The sequence below is a fragment of the Rhea pennata genome, chromosome 3 (assembly GCF_028389875.1).
Source record: "Rhea pennata isolate bPtePen1 chromosome 3, bPtePen1.pri, whole genome shotgun sequence".
Lineage (NCBI taxonomy): Eukaryota > Metazoa > Chordata > Aves > Rheiformes > Rheidae > Rhea > Rhea pennata.
The window spans coordinates 80,988,163-81,011,560 of NC_084665.1; the positions used below are offsets into that span (position 1 = coordinate 80,988,163).

At 37.3% G+C, this 23,398-nt stretch overlaps 1 protein-coding gene across 1 annotated transcript in view; it reads left to right on the plus strand.

The window, feature by feature from the left end:
- PREP (prolyl endopeptidase) overlaps positions 1-23,398 on the plus strand; it is a 111,775-nt gene that overhangs the window by 29,626 nt on the left and 58,751 nt on the right. The gene's annotated exons all lie outside the window — the stretch shown is intronic.

The following is a 23,398-nucleotide window of genomic DNA, read 5'->3' on the forward strand; positions in this document are numbered from 1 at the left end:
ATTAATCAATGTTTTTGTATTTTCAGAATATTAGATTATTGAAGTCTCTTCCTTATTATGCGCCTTATTATGCGCTCATGCGCTCTGCTCAGAACACAGCAGCTTAGTTCTTCTGGATTCAGAAGAACTGCACTTTTTTTTTTTTTAATCTTTGGGGACAGAATAAATTCCTTATTAAATATTGGATCTCAGGACACTTGTTTTCTTGCCCATAAAGAGAATATTTGAGGCTCATGAGGGTGACTAGAACTAATAGCAGCTCTGGAATATGGGATGTACATTTTGTTTCTCCCTGTCAAGTGCTGTTTATATACCACATGGTTGTGTGATTTTCCCTTAGTTATTTGGTCAGCAAACTTTAGTACGCTAGTTTGAAATTTGGCAAGTTGAATGTTAGGCAATGATAGTTTCAAAGTAAATGGGTTAATTAATTAATACCTTTAAGCTTCTTTCCAGGGAATTTATTCATTTTATTGGTGGGCATGTCACTCTCTTTTTTTAACAAATAATATTTCCTAATTACTTCAGACCTGTCTTGGACAACTGAGCAGCTGTTTAATGCCATCTTGACTGTAGAATATGTCAGGTCTAATGAAAATTATTAGCATGCTTTCCATGCAATTTTATTTAAAACATAAAACAGCGTAGATAAAACTATTTAGTGCAGTGATGAGACTGCAGTGAAGCGTTTCCCTAAATGATAAATTATACTGTCGTTCAAGTTGACATTTTCGAACTAGAGATATAATGCATAAATAGTATAGCTTTCTCCTCCCATGTTCACCCTCCCATTTATAGATATACTGGACAACCTTGACAAGAATATTAGCATGGAGCATTGAAAGGTCATGGATGAGATAATGAAGCTTCTGTTTTGTACTACCTGGTCTAAGGTAAATCTACAGCTTAACATTTTCCAGGCTTTTCTAAGCAAATAGCCTAAGTAAGATTTTTAAAGGTATTAGGTAACTTTAAAAATCTTTTAAAAAGTTACCTAATTATCTGAGACTTTACAAAACCCTGGGAAGTACCACATTCGAGTTCTTTGTTCTGGAGGCTTCCATTCTAGTGATACTAACTTGCTGTTTGTTTTTATGGATTAATACTGCATATTTGCATAAATTAGTAGTGGCATATTCCAGCTTTGGAAATACTGCTTTAAAAAAAGAAATCTTTTTTCTCTGAACCAGAGTCTTTGTGTTGACTTGCCATTTGTTTGCTGTTGGGCTGAGTGGGAGTTCTCCTATCCCTCCAAGCTCTTCCTTTTTCTTATAGAAGAGATCATCTTGGTGTAACTGTTTGTACATGTTCTCTATTTTATAAAGTTATGAACTTTCCATTTCTGTCTTACAAAGCTGGCAGTGCATTTTTCAGTGTGAAGACTCTTATCTTTACCCACGTCTTTCTGTCTCCATGTTAGTAAGATAGTAAATGTTTCGGATATTTACTGGACATGGTCCTCCATTCAAATGTAAACATCCTGAACCACTGGTACCTCAACCTTTGGTTGTCCAGAGCCATAAATTTGAGCAAGTAATAATATTCATAAGCTTTATTCTTGGCTTTATCAGTCTAGGCAACAAAAGGGACAATTTCAGTTCAACTTCTTTTTTTCTGGGACAGCAAGTCTAGAAGAGCTTGCTTCTGAAGTTAGGAGAAACAAATGTCAAATTACGTTATGTGAACTGTTTAAACAAGGAACCAAACAGGTCTAGAATATGACTGAAACAGCTTAATGTCTATTTCTTGAATTAAGACCTACATTTAATTGCCAATTTGTACAGACCACTCAGTAATATCTAAAGATACGTTCAAGTGGATTAGGATTATTTGTAATTCTCCAGGTGTCTCATATCGGAAGCACCTGTCTTAAAAGCAAAACAAAACAAAACATGTTTTACAAGAATACTGCCTTTTCATATAGTATCTATGGAATGCAGTGTTTGGTACAACAAACAATATAAGTGGCAAAGAATTCCACTTGCTATGAGGTGTTAAGCAGATCAAGACTTTTATTTAGAAAAGTGTCTGTGTTTTAAAAATATGTGGCATTGTCCACATATTCTCACACTGTTCTCATTTTTCAGAACAGTATTTATTTAGAAGAAGAAAACTTCACATACTTTTTGATAACTAAGATACTGCTTGCTTTTTTTCTTCATTAAGTATTGAATGTTTAATCTGAGCTTTTGTATATGACTTAACAATGATTTCCTTATTCAAAGTTCCATTCTACTATCCAAGAATAATTCATTTTACTTTTTAAAAAAGTTAAAGAAAAGTAGGATAGTTAATGTTTCTCCAACATCTAAGATGATATCTGATACACAAAAATAATCTAGATTTTCGAACACATTTTCTCTTCCCTAGTTGTTCTTTCAGTCCAGGTGATCCAAGAACGCACTAGTTCTTAGCAAATTTTCTTCTGTTTATGGTTAGATTTTTTTTCAAGCCTGAAACTTTTTTGAGCTTACTCAGAAGACATTGAACCTAAAAGGCAATGGAGGCTTTTTCAAAGGTAACAGGTGATTATGTTTTGTATGGCAGTCATTACTTACATCACTTATTTCTTTGTAAGGAATTGAAAACAATTTCTAAGCAAAAGGTAATGGATGAGATCCTGATTGTTCTGAAGCCTGTGGCAAAACCTTAATTATAGACTGACGTGCTTCAGCAGGTTATTTTTAATACTTCTCTGTAACATATCTTGTTTGTAGACAGCTTTTCAATTCTGTAATCATGAATTTCTTCTCTTTTTAAATAATGGCTTTCTTTCCCAAGGTAGACATTTGACTGTGTTACTTGAAATGCTGCCTGTCAAGCTATGAGTTAAAGAATTTTCTGTGGCTCAGACAGAATTGCACAGAAATACAAAGAAGTCACTCTGATTTATTACACACAAAACCCATGTCAAGATGTCATGTTAACTAAGTTAGGGAACACCTTTCTTGAGTTTTGATTGCTAATAGTTGATTCCTTTTCTATGGAAAGAGGTTACCAGACTTCTGAGTTGTATAACAGTTGTCTTTAATAGGAAGGGGTTGTTATAGTCACAAGGTGTGAGGACTGAAGAACCAATTTCTTTTCCCTCTGTTGTACTGAGGGCCTTGTGAAGTTAATTGTAGTTCTGTTACTGTTTTTTTGAGACAGTGGCAGCAACAATAAATGCTGCTTATTTGGCCTGCTTGCTAACAAGCAGCTGTGAAAAAGTTATAGAGTTACAGCCTCAGTACTGAATGCTAAAATGACAGATTGTCAGAAAGCTGTAGGAATACATATGAAATGTGATTCATTGGGGGTATAGACTAGTAGTTTACTCCATAGATAGGAGAACTTATTTTTTTGTTGAGAGATAAATTCACATGTTTTGTGATTCCAAGAAAAATAACTTGGGACAATTTGATTTTTAAAAATTTAGTATAGTTACTTATTTATTCCAGTATATAATTTTGATGATTCAAGAGTAAAGAAAATGAGTTTTGAAAACTAAAAGTAAATACTGTTATTAGCGCTTTCAGCTTCTGAAAAAATGGAAGGAATTTATTGGGCCTGGTAGGTGGGAAAGTGTTTCACTTTCATGTCAGTAGTTAAAATAGCCAAAAACTACAAGGAGAGGAGAACATCTGCTATTTCTATAGGCTAGAGTTTGTACTAGTTTGTAGAGGGAGAGGTGAACATGGCAGGGTATTTGCTAAGTGTGTGTGTGTGTATACACATTTATATATATATATTTTTACACACACACATGCACACACCCCTGAAACCACCTTCTCTCCTTTTTTTATCTGTGGTAAAGTTTGTATTAGCAGATTCTGCATGAAGTTCCTAAGGAAAGTGTGTTGGACAACATATCAGTGTATTACTGAGAAGTTGCATCAGATCTATGTTCAGTCTGTCCGTATCTGCTATACTGAAAATTGCTGGTTTTCTTTTCATCCAGGAAGCATCAGATTTCTTAATTATTGAATAGTTTTGCAGTGTTGATAATAACTTCTATGTTAGTTTCCTTCAGATTAATATTATTGAAACCACAAGTGGCTAACTTCTTGTACACTTATGTTTGTTATGATCAGACATGTTTCACAGCTTTTAATTTAAGTGACACATTTCAGTATTTAATTTTTAAGGTAGCCATGGCTACCTTAGATTTATTGTGGAAAGATGACAGGATAGTTTTTTTTTGGTTTTGTTTTTAAACTTTGTCTTAGGCCCTCAATCCTCAAGATTAAAATTTGTTTTAAAAGTACAGATCACATACTCGGGATATACTGAAGTCTTAAATAAGTCAATAGGAATGTGAGAAACTGAAAATGTAGATTCTTGAAAAGAATCCAACATTACCCAAAAAGAAACACTCAGTTGCTCTGTTCAGTGAAGGCTATACAGAGACATTTCTCTTATCAATAACAGAACTGTCATCAAACCATTTCTTGAATAAATAAGATTTTTTTTCCTTCTCCTGAGCCTGAATGATTATTAATTCTGTAGGACAGATGAGTATCTTAAATTGATTTAATCCAAACTGAATTTGGATTAGTTAAGAGATGCTTTCGTTGAATAGTGTTTTTGCATTTTCAGATTTTTTTTATTATCATTTGTTATTTCATACTTTGTCTGGTAGTCAGGCTCATTAAAACAGTGAGAAGTCCAGTAACTGTAGTCCTCCCCTTCCCCCCCCCCGCCCCAAAGGTGGACCCAAATGATCGGCTTTCTCAGTATTTAGTCTGTTTTGAAAGTTTGTAATTATGACTTGATCTTGTCCAATCCCAAGTTGTTTTTATTCTTTTTTTTTATGGGAAACGAAAAATACAAGTTAAAAAACATCACGTTAGAGAGCAATGAGAGAATTGAAGAAAATATCTCTTCAAAGAATTATGTGGTACGTTTTCATAGTGTACCTCTTAATGGGGATCTTCAATCTGACAAGAATCCAGGGCAGTTGGGCTCTAATTATGCTAATAACATTTCTAAATGCAATTAATAAACAGATTCTAGATATGGTTTTACAAACAAGTTGCATAATTAATCGTTACAATGCTCACATTTTGAGAAATGAACTAAAAGCATATAAAAGGCAGCTCCCATCTTGTGTCACTGTATTACCTGTATCTTTTATGTTGAATCTCCTGAAAAGGAGAAAGCAAGTCTGAGATATTTTAGCACACCTCTGTGAATGTCCCAGTCAACACACTTTCTACTACCTTTTGCTGTTGCTGAAACTGAGCTTTCGCACAGAATTTGAAACCAAAGAAGGGGAAGGAGCAATGTGGCCATGGTTAATGGTTGTGTTCTTCACAGTACTGTCCTCCTGCCAGAAGTCCCCACCCCTTTACATCTTCCCTACTTACCCTATGTACCAAAGCTCTCTTCCCTCCAGCACATCACGACTACATTGAAGCTGCCTGTTGGGAATGATCTTGGCACACTGTCCCCAAAGTGTGACCATGCATTTTCTGCTGATTGGCACAGACCAGTAATGCCGTGGGGAGTGAGCTAACAGTTAAATACTGTGGGCAGTCATGGACTAGGCTCAGATCTGAACCCCAACTCTCTTTTATACACTCACATATATGTAGCAGGGTTGATTTGACATAGCAGCCTATTTTGTGTCACTTTCTTCCACAGTCAATGATTTTAATAAACCTGTATTCAGTATAGACTCATGGTGATTAGGTGACATGTTTCCAGCTGGACTGTTCAAGAACTGAGGAGATGGGAACATTGGTGATAGACAGAAGTGAGAAAAGAAGCAGTTCAGTTGAAATTGGCCTGAATGAAATTTGTATTGCCCTTTAGTCAAAAAACAAGGATAGCAGAGAGGTAGATGATCCTCCCTTAAAAGATGATCTCCATCTCTCCCTCTTTCTGTAGGTTTTAGTCTATGTTGACCTATGTCCCAGCACTATTTTGCAGTATAGAACAGTAGCACAGGATGAGATAACCTAGAATAACTGCTGGAATATTACTATGGTTTCCCTAATGAATCTCTGTGTGTATGTGTGTGTTTTCTGCTCCTTAACTTACTTTCAGACTTTTTTCTATGGAAATAAGAGATGTTTAATCTCACACAATTTGTCAATTAATTTTCTAGTGCTTTTTGAACCACTGTCTCAATTTCAATCAAATACGAGAGAGAGGTAGGAGTCCCAGTGGTGTAACCCTCACAGAAAGCCTGGGAGGTGAGGTGGCAAGGGAGAGACAAGAACTTCCGTGAATCAATTAAGGAAAAGGGCTGCAGCATAAACTTAGCCTTGTAATAACTCAAAGATTCACTCAGAAGAGCAACATTATGGATGCTGCAAAGGTGGAGGAAGTTTCAGTAGGAATTTTGCCTTAATAGACTTGAGATACTGTGAGTAAAGGGTTATCTGCTCTGTGGATTATCTGAGACATGAAAGTCAATGGATGTTTGTCCTTCAGTTATGATATTCATAACAGCTCTCATTTGTGTCAATTGATAAATAATCAGATGAGATCTTGCTTGTGCTGGATCTTAATGTAAATTGAGCTAAAATGTCAACCAACAACTTACAAATCTGTAGGCCAGGCTCCACTAGTTCCAGTGCTGAGAACTATTTCTTTTTTTCCCTTAAAGCTGTAAGCAAGCTTTAAATAGATAGATGGAGCAAGGTTGAAACGTGTCTTCCCTTTGCATAGAGAATTCTGACTATGCTTTGTAATCTTTTATGTGAGGACATGATTTTTTCCATTTTTCATCAATTAAATACATTGAAATATCCATTACTTTACCTTGCAAATATTCCATTTGATCTAATGGATTTATTTTTAGTTTCTTAGGTAAACTGTTTTGTGTTGTCATTGGAGTAAGCTAAGATAACAGATGAGAATGCAGAAAGATGCAAACAGAAAAGTTCAGAAACAAATCTTGATTCAAAAACATACATTTGAAGGCTGGTAGAGGCTTTACTTGTATTACAAATGATAAGAGGAAAAGCAAGATTTTGGAAAATTGTGACAACTCCCCTGCTTTTGGGGAGGAGAACTGATCATATAGATGAAGTGTTATATCAGACGTGATAGGCTTCTGGTGTAGATTCAATTCCTACAGATAACTGCATACATTCCTTGAGAACTTCTCTTAGTATTTTAATACTAATTCTTGCTTCAAAAATAAGTAAGAAAGGCACCCCTACCTTGTACTTTGCACATTTGTTTTCCTGGACTGTTACTGGGCGTTTGTGAGACCTGAGATGCACAGTGAGAGAACTGAACCATGCATTACGAATTCAGAACAGGAGAAGGGACAGTAATAACCACAACCAGATTTCCAGAGAGCTCCTTAAACAACCTGTTGTCTAACTGTTCCAAATGGTAACAGTCAGAAGTACACTTTATTTCATAGTGTGCAAGACCATTGAGTTCTCTGAGCTGCCATAAGGTCTAAACATTATAGCTGGAAAAGATGCACTGGAGTCTGATGCTGAAGGAAGATTTGCTACTGTGGTGATCTATGATTTAAAGGGCTTTCTAAAATAGGGTAATTATGTCTGGGTTTAGATTTGTATACCCATTTTCTTGAACTGGACAATAAATGGGGTATTGGTAAGATGAGTAGGCTAAATTGTTCTAAGCCTCTTCTGATTTCAGTTGTTCATTAAGCCTCATCCTGCAGTTGTGTTGTTGACTGCAGTGAGATCTGAAGTGTGGCTGGATGGTTCGTGTACTTTCCTAAATTATGCTTCACTGCAGGAATTCAGTCACTGTTGAATTCTGTGTTACAGGCATCAATCAGTTCAAAGTAATGTGAGAATCACTTCTAGACCCTAGATGTACTAGAAGAGAAGATGGTCTGGATTCATCTGTTTAGACCATTAGCTGAGGCTCCTCCTATGTTCCAGTGCTCCCTCTGCAGTTGTTAGGCAGAAGGAGTCTATACAAAGTAAAGACTCCTCAGAACGACTGAGTTGATGCTAAATATGAGTAGACCTCTGGACGAGCCTAGGTCTCTCTACAGATTGCGAAGGGCTCCCATGTCAATGAGGCTGTTAGCCCCTAAAGTTAAAGGGAGGGAAAGAAAAGGGAAAGGCCTGGACCAAATCTGAAGACCACTCTTGAAAATATAAACAGGAGTGTTTTTCCTGTGGAATCTGAAGAAAGAAGAAAGGTGAGGGGAGGGAGAAAATGATCTGGATAAGATGTATCTATTCAGGAAATAGATTTCAAAACAGAGAATTAGTTGTAGGACTATTAGATAGATTAGTATTATTTTTTTTAGAAATTGTACTGACAAGGAATGAGAGCAATTGAAAAATAAAAGAAAATGTTAGAATATTACTGTATTCTGTACTAACTGTATAGTAGCCCAGGATCTAGCAGATAACATCCGATTTAGATGCCCTTTGTATATTTTAAGAACAAAGTGCTTTGACAGTGAAACTCTGATTTAGTGACTTTAAAGAAGAGAGGAAATAGCCATTAGATAAGAAACAGGAGAGGCTTTGATTGCTTCCTTCAAAATGCCTTTACATCCTGGGGGAGCTTACTGTGGAAAAGCACGTGCAAATAATTTGAATTTGCAACTGAAAGCTGAGATGGCCACTATATGTGTGCGTGTGTGTGTGTATATGTGTGTATATATATATATATATAAAAAGACACTATATTAAAATGATAGTGACTGAACTTCTTACTGGATTGTTAAAGGGAGCTGACTTAAGAAAACTCTGTCAAATATGCCACAGACAGTAGTATGGTTTTATAATGAGGAAAAAAGTATGCTGGCAGAGTTGGTAACTGAAAGAAAGGTATGCACCTCAAGGCTGAATGGGCACAACTGGATTTTGCTGTACTAGATGCCTGGCAATGTAAGTGCAACTCTGACATCTGTATCCACAAGAACACGTGTTTGGACATATCCTTTCAAATCTGACAGGAGCAAAATTCTGTTATACGACTGTCTTTTATTCTGTGAAATTCCTTTGGGATTTTTCAGAATTTGAATACTGTTTTGAGCAGCAGATCGCAATAAGAAGTGCATGTCAATATATACTTAACAGACTAAAGCCGTGCTACCACTGAAGAAGCCTCACATGGTCAGTGTACTGAGTGTGTCTGTCTACAGCACCACCATGGCAGTAGCAGAAAAGCTGGAAGATGAATAGGCAGATCTGATTTTCCTTTTCTAGGTGAGGCAAGACAAAAAGTAGGGCTTCTCTTCACTAGAAAGGGATGAGGTTGGGATGAGATTGATAAACTGAGATCATCTTAATTTCCAATCCCAATCATCCTATAGGCATGTTACATGTTGCTACCCCTTTTCTTATGTGACCAACATTGTAGTTTCTTATTGTAGCAGAGTAAATATACTGCATTTGGGGGGTTTAGAACTGAGGTGGGATAGCTCAGCTATTTCATTTGCAGGTCTTGTTTGGGTTTTTTTGCTTGTGTTTTGGGGGGTAGATTGTTTGCTCAGTGAACTCTATTTTCTTGTCTGAAAGTCAAAAATCACCTCTCAAATCTGGTATATGGTTGAATTGTTTTGCTTCCGTTTTCAGGATAGAATAGAGAAAGTAGAGAATTGAAAAAATTAATCTTGGGAAAAGAAAAAGGTAATAGGAATGCAAATTGAAACAGTATGTTTCATGTGTAGAAATGAAGAACACTTATGAAATATCTGCCTGAGAGAACTCAGAAGATGACTGAATTCAGGGATGAGTCAGCTACTATGGAAATTTCTGCACAGCACAACATAGCCTGTAGTAACCTTACAGGAATTCAGATATTTCCTTCCCACAGCACATGGAGGGAATGTATAATCTTCCCTTTTTACTTTTATTTACACGTAATATGTTTTATAGCCTTTCTTGAGTATATCTAATTTGATTAGCATATCCAATTGAAAAAAACAAAGCTGTGGAACCTTTATTGCTTCCTTAGATTGTGACCCTTTTTTTCTTAATTATGCTCACTTATTTACCCCGACTGAACTTCGCTGGATATTTAGACAATACAAATAAATAAGTAAATCTGAAGCTTTTCCATGTTAAAAGCTGAAAGGAAAGATCCAGATTGTCCTAGGAGAATCTGCAAAACTATAGCAGAATTAAATACAAGTTCACCTTTTTCTGCTAACAGTCTATAAATACTAGGAATCGGTGTTTATTTCCTTAATTTCCAAAGCAGCAGCATAATGTTCTAGCTGCTCCTTGATCTCTCACCCCAAAAATAAAAATCCCACAGTGATTTTTATTTTTGCATCCCCTGAAAGATTTTCTTTGCCTCACTGATCTTATCTTTTGATGAAGAGAGTCCAGCAGACATCGATGCTAAATTAAAGTGCTTCAGATTTTACTCATAACTATGAGTAACAGGGAAAGTTGTCTTAAGGTGCCTGACTTCAGTTTTACCTCACCTAACTTTAGCTGTCTTTATTGTTTAAATTAAGTTCTAGTTTTCCACTGAATCTGATGCTTCCATTTGCAAGGTTACATCTTGTAAGTCATCTTGCTAGTGAAAAAAGATTACAAATAAGGAACAAAACTTGTATTTCTAAATGTCACTCCAGTCTTCAAGAAGGGCAAGAAGGAAGACCCAGGTAACTATAGGCCAATCAGCCTCACCTTCGTCCCTGGAAAGGTGATGGAACAGCTCACTCTGGATGTCGTCTCCAGACATACGGAGGATAAGAAGGTGATCGGGAGTAGCCAGCATGGATTCACCAGGGGGAAATCCTGCCTGACCAATCTGATAGCCTTGTATGATGGCATGACTGGCTGGGTGGATGAGGGGAGAGCAGTGGACGTTGTGTACCTTGACTTCAGCAAGGCTTTTGACACTGTCTCCTATAACATCCTCCTAAAGAAGCTCTGGAAGTGTGGGTTAGACGAGTGGACAGTGAGGTGGATTGAGAACTGGCTGAAAGGCAGAGCTCAGAGGGTCGTCATCAGTGGCGTGGAGTCTAGTTGGAGGCCTATGGCTAGTGGCGTCCGCCAGGGCTCAGTACTGGGTCCCATCCTGTTCAACTTCTTCATCAGTGACCTGGATGAGGGGACAGAGTGCCTGCTCAGCATGTTTGCTGATGATACCAAGCTGGGAGGAGTGGCTGATACACCTGAGGGCTGTGCTGCCATTCAGAGAGACCTGGACAGGCTGGAGAGCTGGGCGGAGAGGAACCTCCTGAGGTTCAACAAGGGCAAGTGCAGAGTCCTGCACCTAGGGAGAAATAACCCTAGTAGCACCAGTATAAGCTGGGGGCTGACCTTCTGGAGAGCAGCTCTGCAGAGAAGGACCTGGGAGTGCTGATGGATGACAAGTTGACCATGAGCCAGCCCTTGTGGCCAAGAAGGCCAATGGTCTCCTGGGATGCATTGGGAAGAGTGTTGCCAGCAGGTGGAGGGAGGTGATTCTGTCCCTCTACTCAGCCCTGGTGAGGCCTCCTCTGGAGTACTGTGTCTAGTTCTGGGCTCCCCAAGCCAAGAGAGAGATGGAGCTACTGGAGAGAGTCCAGCGTAGAGCTACGAAGATGATCAGAGGGCTGGAGCATCTGCCCTATGAGGAACGGCTGTGAGAGCTGGGCCTGTTTAGCCTGGGGAAGAGAAGACTGAGGGGGGATCTTATCAATGTGTACAAGTACCTGAAGGGAGGGTGTCAAGAGGATGGGGACAAGCTCTTTTCAGTTGCCCCATGTGACAGGACAAGAGGCAATGGGCAGACATTGAAGCACAGGAAGTTCCGCCTGAATATAAAGAGGAATTTCTTCCCTGTGAGAGTGACGGAGCACTGGCACAGGTTGCTAGTTGTGGAGAGGTTGTGGAATCTCCTTCTCTGGAGATCTTCAAGGCCTGCCTGGATGCAACCCTGTCTAACATGCTCTAGGTGACCCTGCTGAGCAGGGAGATTGGCCTAGGTGATCTCCAGAGCTCCCTTCCAACCTTACTGATTCTATAGTTCTGTGATTCTGTATTTTGTCCCATACAGAATAGATCTATAAAATGACCTGGACATTACAACACTGAAATATTTCAATCTTCTGTCTTTCAGATTTTTTGCTACCCCATGGAAACCTGCAGCCCTGAGTTGTATTTCCGCTTTAGAAAATGCGCTGAGAGACAGGGACCACAGAATAGGACTCATGATAACCTGCATACTGCGCTACTGAAATTAGGAAATAGGCAGTGGTGAGTTGAGAGGGACAAAGCTGAAACAACACAGGATGTAGCCAGTCATATGTGTTGTATTCACCAGTTAGATACCTCTCTGAGATGCTGTAGAACATGCAAGGAGATAGTGTTTTTCCCATTCCCTTTGGGTTTTTTTCAACGTCAGCTCAGTAAGAAAAGCGTTCCCCTAAACATTGGGAGTCTTGTTTTCAGCTCTTTTGCATTCTTCAAGAATGTGATGTAGTATCCTTCCATCTATCAAATAAACAGTATAAACAGGCTGCGTTGTTCCTCTTTTGAAGCTGTTCACTTATATTTAATCAAACGTTGTTTGAGTCAAAAGAGAGACTCAAATTGCTGCTGTCCTAGTAAATTTAATGTACTGGTGACTGTTCTCTTGCACTAAGGCCAATGGGCTTGTAACAACCTGTGTCCACACTGTCCATTTCTCTTACTCTGCAGAATAGGTGGCTGCGTTCAGACTGCCCATTAAGAATGGTCCCTGAACTTTCCCATTCTCCAACTTGGAATTTTTTGGGGACTGCTTATTACAATTTATTAGCATGGATGTAGTCTGTGTAAAGGTCAATAGAGAGTGATTTGCACTCCAATCCCTCTTTAGATGTTCCATGGAGCAGTATGTGAGATCTAGGTTTTCCCAGTTGTGTGCCATTGCAGTCCTTTCTGTCCTAATTAATATTCAATGCATCACTTACTCCACATGTGGTAAAACAGTTTCAAGAGAGACTACCCTAGAGAGTACCCAGTAACCTATAGTTTTGCAGGTAAGACAGGTTGGGTGTGTTATCATCTCCTTCTCTGTCTATTTTCCACCCACCAATTTGTAGGAATCCTCTAAGCACTGGCATTAATAGCAACAGTATAAATTGAGCAGTTACTCTGGGTATGAGAGATAGGAGTGGTATTGGGACTAATTAGAGGGAGAACTCTGATATTAGAGGATTTGTCTAAAACTGAGATGGGTATAGTTGAGTACACTGGTAAACTACAGAAGAGGTTATGGGAAAAACTGACAAAATAATCTATGGGAACAGATAAAAGTACAGGAAATCAGCCATGAGCTCTAGAAAAATACAAGAGTAAAATTTATATTGAAAGTATTGAAATACTACATAGCCTTCTGCTTAAAACTGGTACCCAGGAAATGAAGGGTAACAAAATGACAAAAAAAATTTAAAGGGGCTCCAGGAGAGACTGAAGGAAATTATCAACTTTGTTATCCAGATGTCAGACTTGCAAGTAGTAGAAAGTATAAAAACAAAATTAGTAGGCACCTAAATAAACATGATCTAAATGGGAGTTAGCCTGAGTTTTATAAAATAAAGTTTTGTCTTACGGACCTATTAGAGTTCTTTGAAAGAGTCAGCAGGCTTTTGAATATGAGTGAATCAGTTTGTACAGTCTTGCTAGATTTCTAAAAGGCCTAAAACAAAGTCGCTTACCAAAGGCTTTTAAGGACAATAATCAGCTCAGAGTTGGGGAAAGACCTGGGCATGGTTGAAGAACCAGCATAAAGACAGGATACAAAAGAAGGACAATAGTAGTCAGTCCTTTTAGGAGAGGAAAATCAGCAGCATAGGACAACAGAGATCTGTTGTGTCCAGGAAGATCAGTAGGGCAGCACAACAGAGATCTGTAGTGTTCAGCATATTCATAAATAACCTGGAGAACAAGTGAACAGTGAGCTGACAGAAACTGGAAATGATACTAAGTTTTTTTAGGTGAAGGATGAAGAATATTCTTGAAGTACTTCAGAAGAACTGTACAGCTTACAGGTGGGCAGTAAATCAACAGTGTGAGTGTATGTTTAGTGACGAGCAGGGGATGAACAGTCCTAACATCATTTGTAGAATAAATGATCTGGAGTTGACCATTACCACTGGGAACAAGATCTTGGAGCTGTAATAGATATTTCCATGAAAATGTCAGCTTGTTTTCAGTAGTGATGCCTGTACACATACTTTGCCTGAGACTAAAATCAAAATAAATTAAAGAGAACAAAGAAGTAAATTAGATAATAAAGTGGATAAGGTTATCTATAGAGACTTGGGTCTGCCAGAGTATATTCATATGTTCAAACAATGATTTCTTGTTCCCCTTCTAACTGGTGAATATTAGCAAGCTACTAGACTTTATAGGTCCTTATTAGATAGGTTTTTATTTAAACCATGGCATCAATTATAGTTTGAAGAAATTACTTTGTAATTTCTTAATTAAATATTTTGCATGAAATACACTGATTGACAACAGTAGAGGATGATCAGAAGTGTGTTTCTTTTTCCATGACCTCCATAGCAGGGAGAACACATACTGTCTCTGCTCTGACTGCAGACATCGTCTCTAGAGATGAAATGCCGTACTTGCACCATCCTTTGCCTTCAGCAGAGCCTTTTAGCTTGTGGCAATGACTGTCTGAAAAAGTGGCAAATCATAGCAGTAGCTTGAAAGAAGCTGTGAAATAGTTGCAATCTCTTCTATCTGAGGAGTCTGTTGCTATGAAGATTGTCTCGTGAGACATTTTTGGGCTTTGAGAATTGCATAAATATTTTAAATCAAAATCTGTAAAGTGACATTTTAAATATTCTGGGAAAGCATGTTACTTTTGGAAATCATCTGATGGCACCTCTCTCGGTTCTGCTCTGCATTTTAACATGACATCAAGGATGTCAGCCAGTCCAAAATGTTTGTTGCAGGGGGATCCTCTGGCTTAACTTTCTAACAAGTTATCTTTTTATGAAACACCATCAGCATCTGCCCAATATTTGCCACTTACTGCATCAGTAATCTTGAGTTAACGCATTAACTTTGTGTGGTGTGAGTTGTGGCTTTCCTTTGCATGTGCTCCCTTTAAAGTTCAAGTGAGAAGATAATGATATCATTAACAACTCTGTGCAAGTATGACATTGTATTAGTTCTGCTGTACTGCGGACAGCTGTGTCTTCTGTGTTCATTGATTTTTGATATGTTCCAGTGAATATATACCAGTGGAAGTTAATTTGCCCCATGCTGAGTAAGAAATGATCTAGATTTGTGAATAGAGATCAAGTTATTATACTTTGCTATCTAATAAAGGAGGGTAACTAGCTTTTAAATGTTTAAAAAAATATAGAAGTCATACAGATTTGACTAATTTCTACATTTGAAATTTTAAGTGTGCTAGCTCTTTGTATTTCACTATAAGTGAGTACTCATAATGTATTTTGTCAACAGCCATATGTTAATTGAATCTTTGTTAGTTTGTTTTCCCTGGGAAGACATGGCAGTGTTTTCATTTCCTTCTACTAATATCGCAGGGAGCGTCTTCTCAGGTTAGCTAAAACGTCCTTCATGCTTCCCCTTGCTCCTTCACAATTTTCACATTATAAACAGACTGAGTCATTTTACTCTTCAAATATTCAGTGTATCTGGTAGGTTGTTAACTGGGTCACTGTGAGCTATTTGTGCTAAGAATACTCATTTTAAGGATAGGAAATTACGATAATAAGTAACTTCTGACAAATATATAGCTATTTTTAACATGAATTTTGAATTAGTCTGAAAAGAAGTTTTGGGGCTATTGTTTCCTCTCTTCCCCTACTACAACATGCATATCATGAATGCTACCAAATTAACCAGTTTGCTGCTTATTTTTTTACCACAAAGCCCTTTATATTAGGAATGACCAGATTTACTAATTGTAATGTCATATTTACAACTAACTTAACCTATTATACTTTGGCGGAGGGGGAGAGCTTTATATATATTCATACCAAAGTATTTTTTGCAAATAATCCATTCTTCAGGATTAGATACTTGAGTTCAGTAATTCACAATACTATGAGAAGTCCTGTACACCAGTAGGAAAAGACAGCTGGGCTAGTCTTTAAGTTTTTGGAACAGTTCTCTTACTGGATTCCACTTGAACCAGGTGTGTATATGGGCTTTTCCCTTCATACTTGCCTCTTTGGTTGCTTATGGAGTATTTTAGAAAGATTGAGAAAAATGAAAAAGTCACAGTTCTTGTCAGCTTTCCACCATTATTTATCAGTCACAAAACTGAATAACATGGTTTAATTTTGCTTTATAAAATTTCAGTGTTAGAGGTGTAACCAATATACATTTGGTCATGTGGGACCGCACTGTGGCTCGTGTCCAGGAGATTATGCTTTGTTTAGCCTATCTGCTGGAGGGTGGTTGTTTTTCCTTTTCTTTTCTTTTCTTCCCCCCCCCCCCCCCCAAAAAAAGTAGCAATTTATCAGAAATTGAAGTGTGGGCCTTCAAGACTCGAGGATCGCTTATTCCTGTTGCCAAACTGCAAGTGAGTTTTTTCAAGCCTTGGCTTACAAATATGCTTTTAACATGATAGATGCTAAGCATTTCCCTAAGGAAGAAAACAAAGATGCATGCTATCTGAACGTTATAAGGCACATTTTTTTAGTGGCTATTTTACTGAACTTGTCTTCCAGAATGCTTGCAGCAGCCTGGAGTTTGCTTGAACATTGAACCAGCCAAAAAAGAAAATTAATGTCATTAATCACTTTGCTTTAACGAGTATTCTTGGTATACCTGGAAGTATGTCTCATATTAGCTGAACAGCTGGATACAAAGCAGTCAAGCATTTGTATATTAGCAAACCTTCCATTACACCTTAAAAAAAGAAGAAAAACAATATTTTTTCTGTACCATGTCTCTTCATGTTTCTGTGTCTGCTAATAATTTTGTCTTTTGCTTTTTGTTTGAAATGAGATTATTCCTTTCCAATTCAGTTGTCCGCTTTGACTATTTATTCTTCTGAATGTGTGTTCTAGGATTTTTTTGTTTGGTTGGTTGTTTTTCTTTCTTTAGCACAAATCTGTAGCAGTACAAAGAGAAATAAATGCAAGCACTTTAATCAGCCTTGGCTAAAAACTTAAACCAACATGCTATAGCAAATCGGTCTTGTTGAAGATGTTCTTAATATGGACCTTTTTCTTTATTTTGTATTATGGCAGCACCTAGGAAGCCTAATAAAAAAAAATCATGTGATAGGCACTATTGAGCTGATTTATGAGTTGCTGCCTCAGAGCTCTGGTCAGAGCTACACTTTTATCTCCCTGGGGGAAGCCAAAGCTTTAGAAACGAGGGATATGAGCAGGGTGGTGGGTGGAGGAGGCCTCTGTGCCCACAAGATCCAGGAATAGCAGTGGAAAGGCTGCTGTGATTTCTCAAATGCCAGAAGTTTAGAGAGCTGATCAGTCGGAAAGTGCAGATAGTTCCTGTTCCATTGGATTTGAAGGGATTTCTTTGAGTAGAAACTAAACTCAAGCTTGTGAAGGGTTAAGTTGAGCATGCAAGGAGTTTGAGAGAGTTGGTAAGGACTCTTACGTTTGGATGCTGGGGAGCAGAGACTTGAGACTGTTCGGAGAGTAGTAGTAGTGTCTGGTGGGAACAGGGTGAGGCGGTGGGGGAAGCTAGGGTAGAATATTTGAGAACCACTAGGTTGGAAAGAGGCAATAAAAATTGAGCAGAACCTGAAGTTCACAGCTTGCTGGTTGCCTAATCAATGTCAGCTGGAAGTACTTTGTACTAAACTGGCAGAGGCAAGTTGCAAGACAATTTAAGAGCAGTGTTATCAGCTGTAAAAATTTTTATTTTGTTTGGAAGGGCGCTTCTCCACCCACCCCCCAGGCACGTTGAGGAAAGCATAGATATGCTTGAGGGCAGGTAGAAAAAGCAAAGATGATGCTTGTCATCTTCCTCTTGAAAATAGGAGATTTATATAGCCTATTGTATTTTAGATTAGTCCTACGGTTTGGAAGGCTCTCAAAAACAACCTTTTTTTCTAAAAAAAAATAAGGAAACAAACAGTGCTATGTACAGTAACATCAAAGGGATGAGTCAGTAAGTGCTGCATAGCCTGAAAGAGTGGATCAAAACCTTTGTAATGAAAAAGAACAAGAGAAAAAGGTTAGTGAGACATCACTAAACATCTAGAAAGTGGGATGTGGTGGGGAAAGGACATTTTGCAAATATTTCTGTGTGAATGAAGTGAGCCTTTTGAAAAACTTTCAAAAATCAGTATTAAAACAAAGCCATTGTATCCTAGTTCCCTCACAAACAGAAAAAAAAGAAAGCAAGCTGAGTCTTGAAAAATGTGTTGAAACCTCAGCAAAAACAAAAAAGTGTTTGCTTTAAGAAAACAGTTTCATATCTGTGGCATAACAATTCCAAACAGTTTTGCTTTTGATGTAATTCTGTTATTGGATGGAAAACATTAGCAACAAAGTTAAATAGCTTACAGTTAATTTGAACAAAGAGATCTTCATGTTATTAATGTCTGATTGGACATTGTGTTTATCATCATTCACAGTGAAGTTATTCTTTAGGTTATGTATTTATGCTTTTCTCTGTGTGTATTAGAGAAAGTGTGGTGTGTCAGAGATCACCTTCAGTTCCTATTTTTCTGTTGCTCTGTCCTCTTGTGTGAGGAAATGAGCTATAATTCTAAAAACAAATTATATTTTCTCCTTCTGTCTTTTGAGTGATCATCCAAATGGAAGTAAAACAGAAGCCTTGAAAGTGGTGGAGAAAGCTGTGCTCATAAAAGTGCTTGATTTTTTTCTGGGCTGGTCTTTGATATATCTTGACATGTCTGAACTTTTTAACTCAGAGGAATAAATATTGCCTCCTTCCATTTATTCATTTTTAGAATTCCAAATACATTAACTTTCCATGATCAGTGAATAGCCATAATCCACATGATGAATGGTACTGAGGGTCTTCTCATTACAAACACAACAAAGCTGCATTCCTTTCAGGGCAGTTTAATATCGCCCCGTCAGTATCCCCCTCTCCCCAGACACCTATAAGCTGAGTCAAGTCCCAAGAGACTGAGATCTTAATTTCAAAAAGAATCCAAATTTGCCTTTTCCTCATTTACCTTCAGAAACCAGAATGTCACACTTAATTAAAAACTTGTGACTCTGAAGAAAAAAGAAAAGGCAAAAGAAGACGAGGTTTTTTTCATCGCGGAATAAGGGATTAAGACAAAGCTATCTATTGTGTGATTCAAAACAAAATTCGATTCTGATGTGCAAGTAGATGTCTACATGAAGGGCTGTATGCTGCCATTCATTTCTCAAGATCTGCTAGGATCATACCACTGGAGTTCTGAAACAGTTTTTCTTCTAATTTGAACCATGCTGTATGCCATGAGAATACCTGCACTGGACTGAATTTGAAAACAATTGTGGAATAAATGGCTAGTTTTCAACACCTTATCTCATTTCTAAATTTCAGGGATATTTGACCTTTCAGAGTATGTGGATTTTCAGGGTCTGTGCCACTGCATTATTAATGTATTTATTCGCTAATGGATTATCTAATGTTTATTAGGCGTATTAAGACATAGGATAACAACAAAACTCTGTGATAGTGTCTACTGGTGGTTTCTAGAAGCTGGAAATATATCTTACATATTTTCTCTTTAAAATTAAATTTATGAAGTTTTTAATCAGTTTTCCTTAAATTTTTGAAGTCTAATACTATTTTTAGGTTTGTATTTCATTTTACAAAATTTGCAAAATGGATTTAAACATTCCTCATGTATTCAGTGAGCACATATTGTCAAGTGAGAATCAAACCTCCTGCCTTTCTCCTTACTCTTCCTTTTTTGCTGCTCCCAGGCTCTTAAATTATCTGTCCAGATGCTTATTCTAGTCACTATTCATTGGAAATTGTATAAATGTAGGACAATATTTTTTAGGAACTTTGCTACTGACTGTCTTCAAAATGTTACTGGTGGCTGAGAAATTAAGCAAGCTGCTCCTTTGGTTATTTGCCAGATAGGGTACTGAAGATCAGCTGCTTTCCTAAAGCCCTCAAAGGATGAAACTATTAGCATCTTTCCTAGAGAAAAAGGTGAAAGGTCTGGCACGACTGCAGTCTTGTTACGGATTTTGACACTGAGCTTTTCTTAGGTGGCGTGAAAATGCTTTTGAATGTTCCTCCAGTGCACGCTGGTAGCTTACCCTTCAGGCATCTATGGCATAAATATCTTTTACCAAACATGAACTGGCATACCATATAATGTATATGCATATATACATACATTATATATATGTATGTATGTATGTGTATATATATTAACTTATATAATTTTTATTTAGATAAATATATATATACATGCTGAAGGTCCTGGGTTCAAGCCCCAGTGGAACCAGCACCAGAAAATCTTTGGGAAGTTGGACTAGATGATCTCCAGAGGTCCCTTCCAACCTTACTGATTGTGTGAAATCTGTGATATGACAAGATGTAATGAAAAATACAGGAAGAATACACCCAGTAAATATTTGTAGTGAGTTATTGCCATATGACTTGAATGAGCTGAATACTGCTTGTTACAGGGTAGGGTAGGATAAATTAAAAGAAGGAAAAGAGAAAATATGAATGAGAGAATACTAAGATTAGGGAGGTAAATATTAGACAAAATTTAAATTTCATTTAATTTTTTCCTATTATGAAAGGCTTTATGTATCCAGTTATTGAAGTTTGCAGAGGTGGAAAATGGTTGTCAGATTCCTCCAATAAGTGCAACAGATTTTCAGTTGGAGATTGACAGTCCAAGGGCAAAAGATTTTTTTCTGTTGTAGCGAAAGTGTTCAAAAGTGGACATGTATGCATGTATGTGTATATACACACACGTGTGTATATGAATAGGCATTTTAAGCTATTTTAAATGCATTACAGGCTATGTTGATAGGTTAATGTTGGAAGATGGAATCTATAAAGAATGCAGATGCATCTTTAAGAAAATAAAATTTTGGAAAAGGAGTTTTCTGTTAAAAATATTGGAAGTTGCTCCTCAGTGAGAAATGTAAAAAAGCAGAAATGATGAAGGGGCAAGTGATTTAGATCCATTTTCCTAAGACTCAAAAAGGCAGGTAATCCATTAACACAGCCGTAGATTCTATAGAGTTTAAGTATTGTTTTCCTTCTGGCTACAAAGTTGAAAAGAAATCCAGAACTCAAAGAGTAGATAAATACACTGTAAAATTTACCTTTAAAAAGCCATGAGGTAGGAAGGAACGAGTATAATGATTTTATTAAAAATAAGATTTTTATCTTTACAGGATGTGAGACCTAACATAGACCCACAATTATTTCTAGAATCTTCAATAAAACATGTACTTCCCTGAAATGAATGGGGGAACATGGAAAATGAAAGTAAATCAGTTAGAACTGATGCTTTTATAAGGCTTCTTTGCAATGTTCTGCTTTTGGAACTGGAAATTTGAGGCTGAAGTTACTGTCCTCCTGCATCTTACTAAGATGTGCTATTGTATAGAATAGTACTGTATTGTATATGTTGATTAATCTGCAAGTAACAAAGTATTTTACTAAAACACCATCTTTCTTTCTTCTGTCCCCAAGTCTAGTAATGCTAATTGATTGATTATTCAAATTTAAGAAGAGGATGTGTTATAACTAATATAAAACATACCTAAAAAACCACTTACCCTAAACTTACAGTTTTGCATGTAGATACCCATGCTGAAAGTTAAAATATATACCTGGAATAGCAAAACCAAAACTCACTGTACTTCAGTAGAAATTAGTAGATTAGATTTAGAGGGATTTTTGTTTTATTTTTTATTTTCCTTCTGTTCAAAAATCTTCCTAACTACAAAGATCCAGAAAATTTTGATGTTTTGGATGAAAGGCAAACTGAATTCCAAATAACTGATGAAATGCTGTCAAAATTACTTCAGTTTAGAAAGTCAGGCTTGTAGCCAGGTGGGACCTCAGCTGTTAAGGCTGAGAACTACTCATTTTAATTTAGTCTTTTTTCAAGTCTTTTTAAGGCTCCAGTTGCGATTCAGAGACAAACACTTTATCTTTCACTGCCTTTCTGAAAAAGTAAATCAAATTAAAATCTAAACGTTGAAAAACTAGAATCCTCACTAAGGATCCTTATTAAATTTACCTATTTAATGCTTATATCTTAGTGAAATTACACGTAGTTCTTTGTAGTAGATTTCTTATTCCATCATGCTGAACTAGTCATTTTGGTACACTTTCTGAATATCTTCAACACTCCCATGTTTTTGGAGAAACTGTCTGCCATTCAGAAGGTATAACTGACGAAATTTAGAATGGAATATAACTTTATGGAGATTAACATTCATACCTTTACCTGCTAATGTTTGGCTGCTGGAGTACATAAAAAGGCCAACTAAGAGTTTTTACCTTGACCATACAACTTATTTTGCAGCATTAGAGAAAAAAATTCCATTAGCCGATCAATATACCCTGTCTCTCCAGCCAGCACAGTCAGTATGTTGTTTGCCACGAATAGATTGTATTTGGCCTTTCCATGAAACATGAAGTATGAAAGAAATTATTGGGAACATTTGTGAGCTGATGAACAGTGACTCTCAGCCACTTTATCACATCTCACTCAAAAGGGTGGATAGGACACCCTGTGTGGTCATCCTTGCTGTTACGATCACAGTTTGCTGATTCTAATCACACTCAGATTAGCTTTCCTGCTTCTGTAGCTGTCACCGTTCAGCCACAAAACTGCTTCATCATACCGTGAGCCCTTAGCAGACCAATGAGTATTTTGCTATGTTCAGATGTCAAATGAGGATTGAGGCCTGAATCTGTGCTACTTGTTGACGTAATTTCCATTTTGGTCATGTATTGGTGAAAAAAATACTGTTTGAAAATCGTCTGTACATTCTCTGTTGCTTTTGGCCTGAACATTGCAGAAGAGTTGGCTCTGTGTGATTATGATTTTCTGTTGTGAGGAGTGAACTTTATTGACCATCAAATAAAGGTTATAAATCTTCTACCTACAGTTCTTACTGTAATGCAATTATTTGATGATGGATAACTGACTGGCATAAAGTATATAGGCACAGGCGTGTACAGTTCTTCAGTACTGTTTGAAAATCGTCTGTACATTCTCTGTTGCTTTTGGCCTGAACATTGCAGAAGAGTTGGCTCTGTGTGATTATGATTTTCTGTTGTGAGGAGTGAACTTTATTGACCATCAAATAAAGGTTATAAATCTTCTACCTACAGTTCTTACTGTAATGCAATTATTTGATGATGGATAACTGACTGGCATAAAGTATATAGGCACAGGCGTGTACAGTTCTTCAGTACCATGTTTTAGTTGAAGGACTGGCAGAAAAAAGGATTAGTTATAGCTATAGTATAGCAGTATTCAACCTCATGATTTTTCCCTGTGTAGTAAATCTTTCTTGCTGCATGCTCGTGTGGGTTGTAACCCT